A 19,663-nucleotide genomic window follows, 5' to 3' on the forward strand; every position below is an offset into this window, starting at 1 on the left:
GCAGGTAGGTGGAGATGAATCCATGGCCAGATCAGCCATGATCTTATTGAATGGCGGAGCAGACTCGACAGGCCAGATGGCCACTCCTGTTTCTATTTCTTATGTTCTTCTGTTCAGACTCAATGGGCCAAATGGCCCAGTTCTGCTCCCTTGTCTTATCATCTTACAATTAACAAATAGTCAATCTACCACTCTTTCTGTAGAAATTTGCCATGAATTTCTCCTTTGAAATTTCCTCCTCTCACCTTAAAAGCATGCCAGCTCATATTATTCCTTTGATTGTCGGAAAGATGGGATTGCTGTGGGCAGGGTGCAGAGAGGTTTCATCAGGGCATTGGCTGAGATTCATTCAGGAAGCGATATTTGGTAGGCTGGGTTTGACTCTCTTGAAGCAGAGAAGGCTTAGTGGTGAGTTGATTAAATCCAACAACATCAGGGAGGACATTGATAGGGGAGGTGGTGAGAATGCTTTCCCTTCAGCAGAGGAATTTGTAGGTAGGGATTAGGATACCACAGTAACATTACATTTAGCACCATAATATTATTGTTAGAAATTCAATTCTGACTCTGATGGAAGTTTATACGATCTCCCCATGATGGTGTGGGTTTCCTCCCACAATTCAAAGATGTACAGGTTTGTAGGATAATTGATCATTGTAAATTCTCCTGCGATTAGTTCATTCATTCCTTCTGTGCCGTGCTGTATGACGTGTGATCATGGCCTTTCCATGACCATTGTTGTTCTTGAGAAATTTTTCTACAGAAGTGGTTTTCCATTGCTTTCTTATGGGCAGTGTCCTTACAAGATGGGTAATTCCAGCCATTATCAATGTTCTTCAGTCTGCCTGGTATCAGTGATCGAATATCCAGGACTTGTGATATGCACCACCTGCTCATACCATCTTCCTCCACTTGCTCCCATGGTTTCATGTGATACCAATTTTCTCTCATTCTTCTGAATTCCAGTGAGTACAGTCCTAGGCAACTCAATCTCTCCTTATGGTTTAAACCCTTCATCTCTGGAATCAGCCTGGTGAAAATTTGTATAGGTACATGGATGAAGGGATATGGTCCGGGTGCAGGTCAATGGAAATAGGCAGTTTACATGCTTTGCCATGGATTAGATGGGCCTGTTTTTACGTTGTATTTTCTATGACTCTATTACTCTGTTAACGTACTAACCTGTACATCTTCAGACTGTGGAAGGAAACCAGAGCACCCAGAAGAACCCACGGTATCACAGGGAGAACATGCCAACTCCTTACAGACGGAGTGGAATTGAACTCTGACTCTGAAATGCCCTGAGCTGCAATAGAGTCATGCCAACCACGACATTACCATGATTTTTGCTTCTTTCCCTTTCCCTGACCTCTTTATACTGATTATGTCCTCTTTGTCTTTCAGTCCAAATGAAGGGTCTTGACCTGAAACATCAGCTACCCATTTCCCTCCATAGATGCCGCATATTCTACTAAATTCCTTCATCATATAGCTTGTTACTCCAGATTTTCAGCATCTGCAGACTCTCTTGTCTCCCCGGTGACTGTGTGTCTTGATTGCACATGCTGGAATCTGGAGCAACAATCAACCCTGAGCATCGACAGTTCTTTGCACCTCTACAGATGCTGCTTAACCCACTTGACTCCAGTATTGTGCTGAAAGCGGTTGTGTATCCCGTCTGGTTGCATCATGGCTTGGCACTGCCTGTGAACAGAAAAGCAGTGTATACAGCCAGCCCATCACAGGTAAAGCCCTCCCCAGTATTGAGCACATCTGCAAGGGGCACTGCGCATTAAAACAGCATCGGTCATCAAAGACCCCACTATCCATGCTGTGCTCTCTTCATCGCCTGGATGACAGTGCCCTTGATGAAGTGTGCTGCTTTCCTGCACAACGCTCCCAGTACACACAACTTATGGACTCCCTTTCAAAGACTCTGCAACTCATGCTCTTAATATTAGTTATTACTTATTTATTTATTATTATTATTTAGTTTTTCTCTTTGTACTAGTACAATTTGTTGTCTTTTACACATTGGTTGTCGGCCTTTTTACGTAGTTTTTCATTGACTCTATTGTGTTTCTTTGTATTTACTGGGAATCTCGGTTGTATATGGTGATATATATGTAATTTGATGATAAGTTTACATTCAGCTTTGAACTTTGCATTCTCATTTGTCTCCATCTGAAATGTGATGACTGAGTACATGGAGAAGCAGAATTAACTTCAGAACACAATTGAATAAGTGCTTGAAGAGGCAACAATTTGCAGAAGGGAAGAGCAGTGAGGTGTGATTAAGTGCAGAGCTCCTTCAATCAGCTGAGCTAAGGATGGATATCTGGATGATCCCTGTCTGTAGTATTGCACAAGTTCTGATTACTCTGATATGCTGGTGCAACCAAACATTAATCTCCAACACCACAAAACTGATTTTAAAAGTATACATTCAGTGACACTTTATTATTGTAGGTACCTCCTGCAGCTAATAAAATGTTCATTGAGTGTAGCAGTTCAGCAGTTTCTAAGATACTCAAACCATCCCATCTGGCATCAACAATCATTCCATGGTCAAAGTCACTTAGATCACATCTTTTTCCCAATTCTGATGTTTTGTCTGAACAACTGAACCTCTTGACCATGTCAACATCCTTTTATGCATTGAGTTGCTGCTACACGATTGGCTAATTAGATACATGCATTAACGAATAGTGTGCAGGTGTATCTAATAACGTGGCCACTGAGTGTATATAGTCACAGTTACAAAGGCAAATCTTCCAACACAATGTGCCAGGCCAGATTTCAGCAAGGCAGTGATAAGTACAATGGAATTATCAATAAATCAAATATGGACTGATCAACACATACAAACAAGCTGGATGAACTCAGCAGACCGGGCAGCATCCGTTGAAATGAGCAGTCAACGTTTCGGGCCGAGACCCTTCGTCAGGACTGAAGAAGGAGGGGGCAGAGGCCCCATAAAGAAGGTGGGGGGAATTTGATGTTCATACCAAGGGGCTGGAGACTATGAGGAGCAACACCTCATAAACCATCTGGGTAGTCTCCAGTCCCTTGTATGAACATCAAATTCTCCAACTTCCGGTGATTCCCTCCCTCTCCCTTCCCTCATCCCACCTTCACTCTGTCTCCTCTTCTATCTGCCTATCACCTCTCTCATGATTCTGCCTTCTTCTACTACCCATAGTGCTTTCCCCTTAGATTCCTTCTTCACCTCTCCTTCCTATCCCCTCCCTGCTTCCCCTCCCCCACCCCTTGATCTTTCCTCTGATTGGTTTTCCACCCTACCCCCACCTTCTTTATGGGGCCCCTGCCCCCTCCTCCTTCAGTCCTGATGAAGGGTCTCGGCCCGAAACGTTGACTGCTCATTTCAACGGATGCTGCCCGACCTGCTGAGTTCATCCAGCTTGTTTGTATGTGTTGATTTGACCACAGCATCTGCAGTGTACTTTGTGTTAAATATGGACTGATGTAGTCTCTGATGGTTAAGGGTAAAATACAGGGAACTGGACTTGAACATAGAAACAAATAAAATTCTCTGCCAGAGCCTGAGAGTGTTGACTTGAGCTATAAAAGGTTCTTCCTCTGCATATTTATGCAACATTTGCTTACGCTTTTATTTGTTAAAAAATATTCGTAGGATACTGTTCACTGACAAGGTCATAGACTGATCCATCCTCAAACTATGTGGCACACAGTCAGTTCAGTGTCATGTTATGGTGAAATCATAGAAAAATAAATTGCAGTTTCATCAAACAATGATGAGCATTGCTCAGAAATCCCAGAACAATCTCTCTGTCTTCCGTAGTGATAATCTGTCAGCTCTAAATTAGCAGGACTTTGTATTTGTAGCAGAAAAGTGAAGCTTATTCTCTTTCCCATTTTGTACTGTGTGTCCTTGTAAATAAGTGGTAATTACACATTTATAGCAATGGTGCCATAACTGCACACAATACACCAAATTAGGCCTCACCACTACTCTGCAACTTCATTGAATTTATGATTGATTGAGTTGTTGAGTTGCTCTCTGATTTTGGCAAGTTACTTGCAAACATTTCCTCACCATGTAAGGAGGCATCATTAGTGAATGTCCTCCAAATATCTGGTCTTTACAGAATATAATACTCTATATAACACTGTGTAAGTGTCTTTGGCACATATACAGTGCCTATAAACAGTATTCACCCCCTTGGAAGTTTTCATGTTTTATAACATTGAATCACACTAGATTTAATTTAGCTTTTTTGACACTGATCAACAGAAAAACACTCTTTCACTCAAAGTGAAAACAAATCTCTGTAAAGTGACCTAAATAATTGATTGCATAAGTATTCACCCCCCCCTTTAATATGACACACCAAATCATTATTGGTGCAACCAATTGGTTTTAGAAGTCACATTATTAGTTAAATTATTAGTTATTAGTTAAATGGAGATCTGTTTTTGGAGACCTGTATGCAGTCAAGGTGTTTCAATTGACTGTAGTAAAAATACACCTGCATCTGGAAGGTCCAACTGCTGATCAGATTCAGATCAGATTTAGATTCAGTTTATTGTCATTTAGAAACCACAAATGCAATGCAGTTAAAAAATGAGACAATGTTCCTCCAGAATGATATCACAAAAGCATATAACAAAACAGACTATACCAGAAAATCCACATAATGTTTGGCAATCCCCAATCCAGAGTCCGGAGAGGCTGCTGCGTAATAATATCGCGCTACCGTCTTAGCGCGTTCCCCGGAAAGGAGCTCCAATCCCACCAGACAAACAAGGCCAAAAACTAAAGCTACAAGACCTGCACAAAACCACATAGTTACAACATATAGTTACAACAGTGCAAACAATAGCATAATTGATAAAAAAAACAGACTATGGGCACAGTAAAAATAGTCCAAAGATGTTAAAGGACTATAAGTTCAAAAGAAATCACCACACACTTTCCACAAGTCCCCAGGGTCCCGACAGACTCACCATCCCACGCCGGCAGCAGAAGGGAATACCCCCGCTATGGACTTCCACGGCGCCACCCGACTCAGCCTCGCAGATGCAGCACACAATGAAAGTTCCGCAAAGATACTGACTCACCAAGGTCTTCTTGGAGATTTCCCAATGTTCCTCCGTGCTCCCACGTCTGTTTTCAATCAATTATGATTGCGCACGGCACCCCACTTCACAAAATAACAGATAATCAGCTCCGGAGTGGCCGCTGCAAGCTGTGTCGCGCCGCCATCTTGGTGAGTCAGTATCTTTGCGGAAACCACACTATGGAGACAAAAGAACACTCCAAGCCACTCCGCGAAAAGGTTATTGAAAAGCACAGGTCAGGAGATGAATGTAAGAAAATTTCCAAGTCACATGGCGTACAGTTAAGTCAATCATCAAGAAATGGATATCTGGCTATAGCAGGCAGTCCTCAAAAACTGAGTGACCATGCAAGAAGAGGACTAGTGAGGGAGGCCTCCAAAACAACTCCTGACAACTCTAGAGGAGTTACAAGCTTTTGTGGCTGAGATGAAAGAGACTGTACATACAACTATTGCCCGGGTGCTTCACCAGTCGTAGCTTTATGGGAGGTGGCAAAGGGAAAGCTACTGTTGAAAAAAACTCACATGAAATCTTGGCTAAAACTTGTCAGAAGGCATGTGGGAGACTCTGAAGTCAGCTGGAAGAAGGTTCTATGGTCTGATGAAACAAAAATTGACCTTTTGACCATCAGATTAAACACTGAGTTTGACATTGACCCCAAGTTTGACTTGACCCTACTAACTTTGAAGCTTTCATAAGGCCCATCGAGTACAGGAGTCGGAACTCGAAGTAGCAATATAACGTTTTTATTGGACTGCTCTGAGAGATTGGTTTATTATTGTCACATGTACCAAGATGCAGTGAAAAACTCATCTTTTACCTTATTGCTTACTTCCTTAATTCGTCATATTTTGTTGAATTTTAAAAGGCTTCCTTTTACAATTACTTTTTTTGGATATTTTTTTCTGCCGCCTCTTTGGGCCTATTCCCTCTCTTTACTTCTTTTCTTGGCCATAGTTAGAACATAGAACAGTTACAGCACAGCACAGGCCCTTTGGCCCATGATGTCATGCTGACCTTCTCACCTGCTCTAAGGTTAATCTTATCCCTCCCTCCCACATAATCCTCTATTTTTCTTCCATCCATGTGCTAAGAGTCCTGATGTCCTTAACGTATTTGCTTCTACTACCATCCTTGGCAGTGTGTTCCATATACCCACAACTCTTACCTTTGTCATCTTTCCTCCAAATATCTTAACATTATATGCCCTGGTATTAGCTATTTCCAGCCTGGAACACTCTAGCTATCCACTCACTCCATGCCTCTTGTAATCTGATAACATCACCATTACGTGATTTGCTGCATGATATAAGTGATCATGGTTTCCATGACAATGATTGTTCTTAGCAAATCTTTCTACAGAAGTGGTTTGCCTTTGTCTTCTTCTGGACAGTGTCTTTACAATACAGTGCTGGCCCCAGCCATTATCAATACTCTTCAGAGATTGTCCACCTAGCATTAGTAATTGCATAAACAGGGCTTGTGATTTGCACCAGCTATTCATACGACCATCCACTACATGCTCTCATGGCTTCACGTGACCCTGATTGGGTTGGGTTTGCGGGTGAGGGGGCCCTAAACAGGTGCTACACCTTGCCCAACGTTGACCTGCAGGCTAGCAGAGGGAAAGAGCATTTACCTTTGGTAGAAACGTATCTCCACACTGCCACCCATTTTGTAGATCTCCATCAGATCATCTCACATCCTCCTTTACTCCAATAAGAAAACCCTAGCTCACTCAACCTCTCCTCATACGATATAAGTTGAGTTGCTTTACCTTGTATATTTTTGTAGCAGAGAAGAATGGACAGTTCTCACAGTTCCTGCATCGGTGCAAAGAAATACAATTGTGATAAATTACAAAAAATGTGCAAAAAAATATAATAAAAAAGTTAGTGTTTATTGGTCCATTCATAAATCTGATGCCCGAGGGGAAGAATCATTATAAATAGATATACACCTTTCATACAGTAATGTGTTTATGATTACCTTCTGTCTGATGATCTATGTTGCCTGAGAATAGAAAAATGAGGGGGAATCATATTGAAACTTATCAAATATCGAAAGGCCAAGACAGAGTGGTGTGCGGTGCATGTTTCCTATAGTGGGGGAGGGGTGGCACGGTGGTCCAGATCCAAATGGCACAGCCGCAGAATAGAGGAACATCCATTTAAAATAGAATTACTTGAGCCAAAGGCTGGTGTATCAGTGGAATTTGTTGCCACAGACTGAGCTTTATTTTTCACTGAAACATTGGAAAATGCAGTGAACTGTGTCATTTTGCCTTAGTGCCCAAAACAGACTGAGAATGTGCTGGAGTAGCCTGCAAATGTCGCTATAATTCCAACACCAACATAAAGAAAACACATCTCACTACCTCTAACACGTCCATTTTTGAAATGTGGGAGGAAACCAGGGCACCTGAAGAAGATGTTGAAAGTGTTGGACAGAGTAGATGTGGAAAGGCTGTTTCCCTTGGTGGGTGAGCCCAGGACAAGAGGTCACAGACTTAGAATTAGAGGGTACCCATTTAAAACAGAGATGAGGAGAAATTTTTTTAGCCAAAGGGTCGTGGATTTATGGAACAAACAGCTGTGGAGGCCCAATCATTGAGGGTTTTTAAGGAGGAGATTGACAGGTATCTAATTAGTCAGGGTATCAAGGGATATGGGGAAAAAAGCCGGAAATTGGAACTAGACGGGAGAATAGTTTAGCTCATGGTGGAGTGGTGGAGCAGACTCGATGGGCCAAATGGCCTACTTCTGCTCCTTTGTCTTGTCTTGTCTTGTGAAGATCCATGTAGTCACGATGTAGAACATACAAACTCCTTACAGATAGGGAATCGAATCCCAATATGAGTTCACTGGTGCTGTAAAGCGATTGTACTAACTGCAATGCTACCATGCTACCTGTCCTGTAAGGATATTTGTTTAATTCAGCTATGGGGACTATGAACAATAATGAGTAAAATCTGCACTTAAACCACAGTTACCTGGAAGAAGTTTGATGATAATGGCTCAAGTTTGTGGTCAGCACCATGGACAGCACTCCTAACTTACGGCTGCAGTGGCACTGGATTGCTTGGGCCAATAAGCGACAGCTTGCTGTCCTCTATTGTCCAATACAACAAAAAGCCTCTGAATGGATTTGGTGATCTGGGCTTCTGAATAAACTGCATGGAGTAGAGGAGGTTTACAAGGATGTTTTCTGGATTGGGGAGCATGCCTTACGAGAATAGGTTGAGTGAACTTGACCTTTTCTCCTTGGAGTGATGGAGGATAAGAGGTGACCTGATAGAGGTGTATAAGATGATGAGAGGCATTGAACATGTGGATAGTCAAAGGCTTTTTCCCAGGGTTGAAATGGCTAACATGAGAGGGCACAGTTCAAAGGTGCTTGGAAGTAGGTACAGAAGGGATGTCAGGAGTAAGTTTTTATGCAGAGAATGGTGAGTGCATGGAATGGGCCTCTGGTGAAGGTGGTGGAAGTGGATACAATAGGGTCTTTTAAGAGGCTCCCGGATAGGTACATGAAGCTTAGAAAAATAGAGGGCTATGGGTAACCCTAGGTAATTTCTAAAGTAAGTATATGTTCGGCACAGCATTGTGGGCCAAAGGGCCTGTGTTGTGCTGTAGGTTTTCTATGTTTTCTATTTTGAGTACAAAGCAGGAATAAGAATAATTCATTCATGAGAATTCATGTTTGGACAGTGAATTGAAATGTGTAACAGTTTGAAAACATGAAATTGAAAACAAAATAAGACATAAATTCTTTAAAAAAAACACACTCTGATAGCACTTAGAGCAGTACACGCAAGATGGTGAGGAATTCAGCAGGTCAGGCAGCTGCTATGGAAAGAAATAAAGAGTCAAAGTTTTGGACCGAGACTCTTAATTAGGAAAGGAAATGAAAGGGTAGAGGCACAATAAGTCAGTAATATTTAAATTTTAATGGATAAAGACACACTGCAAAATTATGGTCATGACTAGACTGAACTCCTGCCTCAGCAAGGACCTGGACCCATTGCAATTTGCCTATTGTCACAATAGGTCAACAGCAGTTGTAATCTCAATGGCTCTTCACGCGGCCTTGGACGATCTGTTCAAAACAAACACTTATGTCAGGATACTGTACATCAATGAGAGTTCAGCATTTAACATCATCATTCCCACAATCCTGATTGAAAAGTTACAGAACCTGGGCCTCTGTACCTCCCTCTGCAATTGGATCCTCGACTTCCTAACTGGAAGACCATAAACTACGCGGATTGGTGATAATATCTCCTCCTGGCTGATGATCAACACTGGTGCAATTTGAGTGTGTAATTAGACCACTGCTCTACTCTCTCTATACCCATGACTGTGTGGCCAGGCAAATCTCAAATACCATCTACAAATTTGTTGATGATACAACCATTGTTGATAGAATCTCAGATGGAGATAAGAGGGCATACAGGAGTGAGATATGCCAACTCGTGGAGTGATGTTGCAGCAACAACCTTGCACTCAATGTCAGTAAGACGAAAGAGCTGATTGTGGACTTCAGGAAGGGTATGACAAAGAAACACATACCAATCCTCATAAAGAGATCAGACATAGAGAGAGAGAGAGCTATTTCAAGTTTCTGAGTGTCGAGATATCTGAGGACCTAACCTGGTCCCAACATATTGATGTAGTTATAAAGAAGGCAAGACAGTGACTATACTTCATCCGGAGTTTGAGGAGATTTGGCATGTCAACAAATACACTCAAAAACTTTGTGGAGAGCATTCTGACAGGCTGCTTCATTGTCTGGTATGGGGGTGGGGGTGGGGGGGAGTCTACCGCACAGGACCGAAAGAAGCTGCAGAGGGTTGTAAGTGTAGCCGGCTCCATCTTGGGTACTAACCTACAAAGTACCTTTGATATCTTCAAGGAGCGGTGTCTCAGAAAGGCAGTATCCATTATTAAGGACCTCCAGCACCAGGACATGCCCTTTTCTCACTATTACTATCAGGTAGGAGGTACAGAAGCCTAAAGGCACACACTCAGTGATTCAGGAACAGCTTCTTCCCCTCTGCCATCCGATTCGTAAATGGATATTAAACCTGTGAACACTACCTCACTTTTTAAAATATATTTCAGTTTTTTTACACAATTGATTTACTTATTTATTTATTAGTTTTTTTTCTTTTCTTCTTTTATGTTATGGATTGCATTAAACTACGGCTGCTAAGTTAACAAATTTCACGACACATTCAAGTGATAATAAAGATGATTCTGATTCTGATGTTGCTTGCCATTAGTCAGGATTTAGATCTTAAGGCTGCAAGACTCAAGATCTCAATACCTCCTTGTGCATCTGGATCTTTAATTTCCTCACTTGCAGACCCCAGTCAGTTTGGATTAGCAACAGCATTTCCTCAATAATCACCTTCAGCACAGGCTATGTGCGTAGTCCCCTGCTCTACTCACATTATATTTACGACTGTGTGGTTAAGTACAGCTCCAATACTATATTCAGGACGGTTGACAACACCACTATTGCTGGCCAAATCAAAGGTTGTGATGAATCAGCATGCAGGAGGAAGATTGAAAATCTGGCTGAATGGTGCCACAACAGCAAAGTCTCACTTAGTGTCAGCAAAATAAAGAGCTGAATATTGATTACAGGAGGTGGAAACCAGAGGTCCATGAGACAGGAGATCAAAGGTAGAGAGGGTCAGCAACTTTAATTTCCTTGGTATTGAGGCGTAGGTCTTGAAGTTTATTGATTAATTTTGAGGGAATGATAGTATTGAAAGCTGAGCTGTTGTCAATCAAGGGCATCCTGGCCTATGCATCATTGCTGTCCAGCATTTCAAAGGTTGAGGGAAGAGTCAATGAAATGGCATTTGCTGTGGATCTGCTGCTCTGGTAGGCAAATTGGAATGGATCCAAGTCATATCTCAGGCTGGACTTGATATGTCTCATCACCAGCCTCTCAGAGCACTTCAGCACAGCGAATGTAAATGCCACTGGATGATCGCCATAGAGGCAGGTTTCTACATTCTTCTTAGGCATTGGTATAATTGAAACCTGCTTGAAACCTGATTGCTGAAGCGAAAGGTTAAAGACAGTAAAGATAGAAAGGTTAGGGACTCTGCTCTGTCCATCACAACACATCTTCAAGGAGTGCCCTCATGGGAAAAGAGCATCCAACATCAAGAATCCCCTCTATCTGGGCCACGCTCCCTTCTCACTATTCCTATCAGGGCAGCGATACAGAGCCTTAGGCCACACACTACCAGGTTCTTAAACAGTTGCCCCTCAACCATGAGGCTGCTGAGCCAGAGGGAATAACTTCACTCACCCACAACTGATCCACATCCTGTGGACTCACTTTTAAGAACTCTACAAATCCTGTTCTCAATTCCATTTATTACTTATTTATCTGTGATAATTATTTAATTATTTTGTTTTTTTTTTCTTTTAGTATTTGCTCAATTTCTTGTCCTTTATACATGGGTTTCGTTGTCCATTCTGTTTTGTGTGGCTTTTCATTGATTCTATTGTATTGATTGTGATTGCCCACAAGAAAATGAATCTCAGTTTAGTATATAGTGACATATATGTACTTTGAAAACTAATAAGACTAATGAAGATTTGACTTCAAATGATGCAAACAAATCAGTGTATAACTCTCAGGAAAAATTGCAGCTTCAAGCCTGCTGGATCATAAACAAGAGAAAATCTGCAGATGCTAGAAATCCAAGCAACACTCACAAAATGCCGGAGGATCTCAGCAGGTCAGGCAGCATCGATGGAAAAGAGTAAACAGATGATGTTTCGGATGAGACTGTTCACCAGATTGTTTAATGTAATTTCCAATACACAAGTGTAAAGGAGAATGAAATAATTGAAATTCCAGATCAGCTGCAGCACAAAAAATACAATAAGATTAAGAACCTTATAATAATAAAACACAATAAATATAAATACCTAATATAGCTCATATACACAAATTGTTTCTATGTTCATAAAATTATTCTAGGCACAGGAGTGTCTGTACATAAGGACACTGACAGGAAATGATAAAGTTGGTGATTGGGGAAGTGGAGGGGTGGGTTAGTGGGTGGAGGTGTTGATCGGCCTTACTGCTTGGGGAAAGTAACAGTATTTGATTCTGGTGGTCCTGGCGTGGATTGTACATAGCCGCCTCCCTGATGGGAGTGGGAACAACAGTCCACAGGCAAGGTGGATGGGATCCTTCATGATTTTATTATGAATGGAAATTGAGTTGATGTAACTGACTGAATAACATTGAATAGATTTTAATAGTTTTAAATTCAGTCATGAAGAGAATGGGAGACGTTTGTAAGCATCAAATAGTGGAAAAGTATTTGTATGCAGTGTCTAAACAATTACCAAGCACCTTCCAGCCAAAGTGAGCCTGCCACAGACAAAGGAAATCAAATATCAGCTTATCTTCCAGGCATTCAAGTGAGAACAAGCTATTCTAACTGAATATAGATCGCCACCGAGAATGGAACAGAAAACAAAACCTGTAAACAATTCTCAACATTAAGACTGAAGAGAATACTAAGGGTGGTGAGAAAAGAAACTTAGATTTATGAAACAATTTTCTGAACCTCAGCATTTCCTAAAGTGACGTATGGCTGATGAAATGCAACAATAGCAGAAGTAATTCCATTTATATAAATCTTCTAATGCAGTAGAAATATTCCGAGATGCATCACTGGAGTGTTATTGAACCAAAACATTGACAGCAAGCGTGTAAGAGCTTTTAGGTGAATGACTAAAGGCTGATGGAAGTGGTGTGCTGTGAAGCGAGTTTTAATTGAGGAGAGAGGAGAGAGTGAGACAGAGGAGGAAAAGAATGTGTGACTGTATATGTGTGAGAGAGAGTGAGATATTGTGAAAGAGAGAAGGAGTGAAAGTGAGAGAGAAAGAGAGAGATTTGTGCATATCTGTGGTGAGAGAAAGTGACAGAGGGAGAATGAGAGAGAGAGAAAGAGAAGGAGATGTAGAGAGAGACGGATTAGGGGAGAATGTGTGTGTGTGAGAGAAAGAAAGATAGGGAAAGAGGGATAGAGATGAAGAGAGAGAATGAGAGGGAGACGGAGAGAGAAAGGGAGAGAGAGATAATGAGAGAGAATAAGAGAGAAGGGAAGAGTGAGAGAAAGACAGAGAGAGACAGAGAGAGAAAGAAATAGAGACAGTGAGAGACAGAGTGGGAGGGAGGGAGAGAGAGAAGAGAAGCAAAGAAATTCAAGCGTCCAAGGCCAAGGATGCAGATTTTGCAGAACAAGAGGAGATGTCGGAGATAGGGAAGGGAGAGGCCATGGAAGATGTTATGTTTTTAAGCATTTCATCACCAGGATCTCAATGAGTTTGGCAAGTACATGATTATAATTTGGGGCACAGAAACAAAATCAGGTTTATTATCATTAACGTGAGATAGGTAGATGGAGAGTGGGGGAGAGTGGGAATAGCATCAGACCCTGGGAGGTGATTGGTGGAAGTGACAGAGGCCAGAAGATGATGGATTCTAATAGGAGAGGAAGATGGATTATGGAATAAAGGGATGGAGGATGGGAGAGCAGATGGGAATAATGGGGAAGGGAAACCAATATCTTTATTCCCTATTTGAGCTGTTGTATTCCTTCTGTTGGGGCCAGAGTCCACGGACTGAGGCCCAGCTGTGTCAAACCCACAGACCATGGAGCCATCCCCTCCCCACCATTGACATTGTCAATATGGGATACTGCCATATAAAGGTGGTATCGATCATCAAGGATTCTCATTACATGTTCTTGCAGCTGCCATCAGGTAGGAGATACAGAACTCTGTGTGAGTAACACTCGCAAAATGCTGGAAGAACTCAGCAGGCCATGCAGCATCTATGGAGAAGAATAAACAGTTGATGTTTTGGACGAGACCAGACCCTTCATTAGCCTGACCTTTCAGTTCCTCCACATTTTGTGTACCTTGCTCTGGACTTCCAGCAACTGTGGAATCTCTTGTGTTCATGAAGTCCCAGACCAGCAGGTTCAAAAACTAAAACTATTAATTTCTTGAACCTACTTGCACAACCCTAATCACCACAGTTTAGTAACACACAGGGCACTTTGCACAAAAAAGGAGTTTGTTTTGTTTTGTTTGAATTGTGTTATTTCTTGTAAAATGTGTGTCTAATTTCTGTTTTTTTTTTCTTCTGCCTGTGATGGACTAGACTGTATCCACTTCTTTTAGCAGATGTTTCCATTCCTGGGCATTGGTGTTTCAGACCAGATGGTGATACAACCAATTGCAATACTCTCCAGCCAGAAGAAATCAGTTGGGAGACACAAGACGAGAAACACTCTGCAGGTCAGGCAGTGTTCCTGAAGTAAGACAGGGTCATTATTACAGGTACTTTGTGATAAGTGATAATGTGATAAATAAGTATGTTGAAGAGCTGGAGGGTGGAGAGGCAGAGAGAATGCATTTGGCTAGGTGTAGAACAGAGTTGTCAAGGTTGACAGATAGAAAATTGAAGTGAGAGATGTCCTTACTGATTAAATGGAGATGTTCTGAAAGGTGGTCACAGGCTTATGGGGTTATTGAGTAATACAGAATTAACAAGCCTTGATTCCAGTTTGATTTTTTAAAAAAAATCCCATATAAAGAAAGTGACTAGAGCAGTATTTCTACACTTGAAAAATATTGCAAAGGTATGCCCGTTTTTGTCGTGAAATGATGCTGAAAAACTACTTCATGCCTTATATCAAAGAGACTAGTATTAATGCAGTATACTTATTACTGGCCTTCCAAAGCAAACTATTGCCAAATTCAACTTAATCAAAACACCACTACTAGATTTTAACTAAAACCAGAATGAAGCATGCATTAGGGCTGCCTTAAACACTCTGCATTGGTTCCCTGTATCTTTTAGAATTGATTTTAAAGTTCTCTTGCTTTTAACGCTCTTAATGGTCTGGGACTGGAGTACATCACAGAATTGCTTTCATTTTAAAATCTTGCTCGAGCTCTCAGGTCTTCTTCCATCAGTCTCTTAAATTTAAACAATCTTCCTTAATAGATAATTGGCACATCAGCTTTTTTGAACTATGCTCCTAAACTGTGGAACTCAATACTAAAAACTCTAGGAGATGCAGATTCAGTTGACACTTTTAAAAGCCAGCTCAAAACCTATTTATTTAACCTTGCTTTTAGCTAACATCTTTTTATCTTTTATTTTTATGTTTGCATTTTATCCCATTATAAAGCACTTTAAATTACATTGTCTCTATGAAAAGTGCTCTATAAATAGCTATTATTATTTATTTTTACCAGCTCAAGCTGGTGAAACCTGAGTACGGATCATGAAGGGTCATACTCTTCCATTGGTTAACATTCTGTTCAGTAGTAATAATTTCTTCATGTTTCTGGATTGTGCTTTCATTTAAGTTTAGTGGAATGTAATTCTTATCAGAATTGCATATGCTTGCATAGAGTGCAAAACCTGTCTTTATTGAAAAAATATATTCTTAGTTTTATCTGACTGTTGTGGAAATATTTGACGTCTGTTATTCCTCTTCCACTTCTGTCCTAAGTAGTGTTAATCTAAGTGTGTTTGTGTTATGGTCCGGTCCGGAGCCCGCATTCCAGGTCTTGATCCGGTCCACGGACTCCAGACTCTGGGTCTTGCAAACGTCCCTCCTGTCACCCTTAAGCCAAATAGGATCATCTTGGCTTAAGAAGGTGCACCTGTTGCCTATCAGCTGGCAGGTGGATATAAGGGACTCTGGGACCGAGCCTAGTTGTGGGGTTGACCTGTTCTGAACCTGTTTTGTCTTGTATGAGCTGGTTTGCCATGTTCTGAGGTGTTTTGTCTGATTGGTTCTGTTCGTTCTGGTCGTCCCAGCTTGGAGGGCCCACGGCTTCATCCTCAAGTTCTGTGAGTCAGCCTTGGAGTCACCCCAGACCAAGTTCCCTTCTTATCTCTTGCATCTGTTGGGTAGCAGACCAAACTGCCATTGCCTGGCGGGGGGGACTCAGTCCCCTTCCTACCCCTCACCTCTATGGGTTGTGCCCGCTACCTGCCCAGGTATCCTGTGTCTTGCCTGGGCCTCTGTGTTCCCGCCTGGGAGGTAGCCCTGCCCAGGGGTATGCGGCCCACCCTGAGGTTTCTGCCCCTTCCTACCCCTTGTTCCCTACGGGTTGTGCCCGCACCTGCCCAGGTGTTCTGTGTCTTGCCTGGGCCTCTGTTCCTGCCTGGGAGGTGGCCCTGCCCAGGAGTTACGCAGCTGCCCAGGGGGCTTCCCTGCCTTGCCATGGACTCCAGGACGCAGCCTAGCCATGAACTCTCTCTGGACCCCAGGGTTACCTAGGACGCCCTGTCTCTTTCACATGCCCTGGTCTCCCCATCTGGTTCTATCCTTTAGTTATTCCTGTCCTGCCCCTAGTACTTCAGTGCCTGCATCCTGCACTTGGGTCCAGCCTCCTGTCCCTGTGTGACAGTTTGAGTATATATAGTGTTTTCTGAGATTTGTCATTTTAGTTCTTATTCATCATTATTATTATTATGGTACAGAAACAAGTCCTTCAGCCCAACTTCCCCATGGCAACCATAATGCTCATCTATGCTGTTCTCATTTATCTGCATTTACCCAAATCCCTCTAAACTTACCTATCCATATGTTTCTCCATCTGTCTTTTCAATGTTGCTTTTGCAGCTGTCTGTAGCTCATTCTGTATGCATACCCCTCATGCTGAGAAGAAGTTGTTCCTCAGATCCCTTATAAATCATTTCCTTCTCCCTTTAAACCTACAGTACATACTCTAGCGATTATATTTACTCATTTAGAGATAAGCATGGTAACAGGGCCATTCCAACCCCATCGAACCTACACTGCCCAATTACCCATTGACCAATTAACCTACTAACCTGAACATCTATAATATGTTGGAGAAAACTAGAGTACTTGGAGGAAACCCACACCATCATGGGGAGAACGTACAAACTTCTTACAGGCAAGGACAGAATTGAAGCTGGGTTGCTGGCATTGCAATAGTGTCACTAATGTTATTCTACTGTGCTCACCTATTGAAATAAATAAAATATGATAACAGATTCCCTTTCTCTGGTAAAAATAATACATGTGTGCATTCACCCTGTCCATGTCCCTCATGATTTATATGTGGCTTCACCACCTGTGTTTTCTACAGGTATACAAATAATCCCTGCACTTGCCTTCACTCATTTTGTGTGTGCTATTTGAGGTTGTTGATGTGGTTTACCTGATCTACTCTGTTCTCTGTTCTACTCTCATCCGAAGCACACTGATGGAACTGGAATTGGGTTATTATTGTAATAAGTACCAAGAGAAAGAGAAAAGCTAGACTTGCATACTGTTCATAGAGATCAAATCAGTGCATTGAGATAGAAGAAGTTAAGACAATAACAATGCAGAATAAGGTGTAACAGGTACAGTGAAAGTGCAGTGCCAGGAAATATTAAAGTGCAGGATCATATCAGAATAATTGGTGAGATCAAGAGTCTATTTTATCATACTGGGGAACCATTCTATAGTCTTATAACAGAGGGGTAGAAACTATTCTTAAGCCTGGTTACTGGCTGGGTAGCCTCCAACCTGATGGCATGAACATTGACTTCTCTAATTTCTGTTGATGCCCCTCCTCCCCTTCTTACCCCATCCCTGATATATTTAGTTGTTTTTTTTCTCTCTCTCTCTGCCCATCACTCTGCCTGTTCTCCATCTCCCTCTGGTGCTCCCCCCTCCCCCTTTCTTTCTCCCTAGGCCTCCTGTCCCATGATCCTTTCCCTTCTCCAGCTCTGTATCACTTTTGCCAATCACCTTTCCAGCTCTTAGCTTCATCCCACCCCCTCCGGTCTTCTCCTATCATTTCACATTTCCCCCTACCCCCACTACTTTCAAATCTCTTACTATCTTTCCTTACAGTTAGTTCTGACGAAGGGTCTCGGCCCGAAACGTCGACAGTGCTTCTCCTTATAGATGCTGCCTGGTCTGCTGTGTTCCACTAGCATTTTGTGTGTGTTTCTTGAATTTCCAGCGTCTGCAGATTTCCTCGTGTTTGCTCCTTAAGCTTGGTAGCTACAATCGCAATTGTAAACTTCTTTTTCCTAAAAGATCAACAGCAGAAATAGAGAGTTTTATGCTTTATCACAAGTTTTATGCTCCCCACTACCTATTAAATGCTTCCAATACAGTGCATCTCAAATAGCCTCTGACAATCAAGTCCATCTCCAGGCCTTTACATGTGCCACTGAGCCCAGCAGAACCATTCCTACTGACGGGAGAAGGGGAAAGGCGGGTTACAGGCACCTTAAACCAGTCACTTCAGGCAGATGGAGCTCATTAGCCGTGGCTGGTAGCTCATCTAGGAGAAGGAAAACTTTGATGCCAGACCTCTGCTGCCACTCATAGGGAAGGCCTCAGGAGTAAAACTTGAGGAAAGATCCAAAGCTGGAGTCCTTAAGGCCAACCAACCCTGAGTATAATGCTGATTGACAGTTCCTGCGATGCTGCTGGTGGCAAACTGTATTGGCTTCTGCCATTCCTTTGGGTTTATCAGCTGCGTGGAGATGAAGAGCCTGCTGCACGGGCAACAGCTTGCCCTCCATGCTGTACTGACCTGGCTTGCGTACGGGACACAACACCTATGGTTGTCCCCAACTAGCGGAGTGTCCTCCTCAGTTATCATATGATTTATGACGTTTTACAGTATGTTTTTATCATGTGTTTTATATGTTTTATTATGGTTTATATGTTCATCGTGTATTTTATCACATGTTTTATGATATACTGTGACTACTTAGCTCTGCCTTGGTATACCTTTTTGCTTTGCATTATTTATTTATTTCAAGGTTCAGGTTTATTTGTCATATGTACTCTGAAAGACACATTGATTGTGTTAACAACCAGCAAAACCAATAATGTGCTGAGGGCAGCCTGCAAGTGTCACCACATATTCTGGCAATAATTATTTTGTAATTTATTGTAAAGTTACATCTTTGTTTTATACTGATAATGCAAAACAATAAATTTCATGTCATATATGTCCGAGATAATAAATCTGATTTGGAATTTAAATTTGACAGGATGACACAGGTGATCCTTGGTACTGTCCCATGGGCTGTAGACAACTGCACAGTTTGTTGTCTTCTGCACTCTGGTTGAACCCTAGTTGGGCCGTCGTGCATTGACTCTTACAGTTATTATTCTACAGAATTTGTTGAGAACATCCACAAGAAAATGAAGCTTTGGGTTGCATATGATGACATATATGTACTTTGATAATAAAATTGACTTTGAACTTTGAAGTTCTGCAGACTCCTAGCATGAAAAGGCTTGGACACACTGATGCCCGGAATGTTTTCAATTAATAGTTCTGCTGCCACTGAATTTTGCAATTGCTAATTGGTAAATGGTTTATTGTTTTTTTGTCATATATACCGAAATAGAGTGAAATGCTTTTTCAGACAGATCAAGTACATTCAATTGAAAAACACACAATAACCAAATACAGACTGTCTGGAAGAATCCATGGTTGAA

General features: G+C 41.8%; 1 long non-coding RNA gene across 2 annotated transcripts in view; it reads left to right on the plus strand.

The window, feature by feature from the left end:
- Positions 1-19,384, plus strand: part of LOC140734046 (uncharacterized) — a 43,626-nt gene extending 24,242 nt beyond the window's left edge. The window contains exons 3-4 of one of the 2 annotated variants that reach the window (XR_012100449.1): positions 14,337-14,495; positions 18,319-19,384. This is a non-coding gene — a long non-coding RNA (uncharacterized lncRNA). The remainder of the gene's footprint in view (positions 1-14,336; positions 14,496-18,318) is intronic. The other variant, XR_012100450.1, reaches the window with a different exon arrangement.
- The last annotated feature ends 279 nt before the right edge of the window (positions 19,385-19,663 follow it).

The sequence above is a fragment of the Hemitrygon akajei genome, chromosome 10 (assembly GCF_048418815.1).
Source record: "Hemitrygon akajei chromosome 10, sHemAka1.3, whole genome shotgun sequence".
NCBI classification, from domain to species: domain Eukaryota; kingdom Metazoa; phylum Chordata; class Chondrichthyes; order Myliobatiformes; family Dasyatidae; genus Hemitrygon; species Hemitrygon akajei.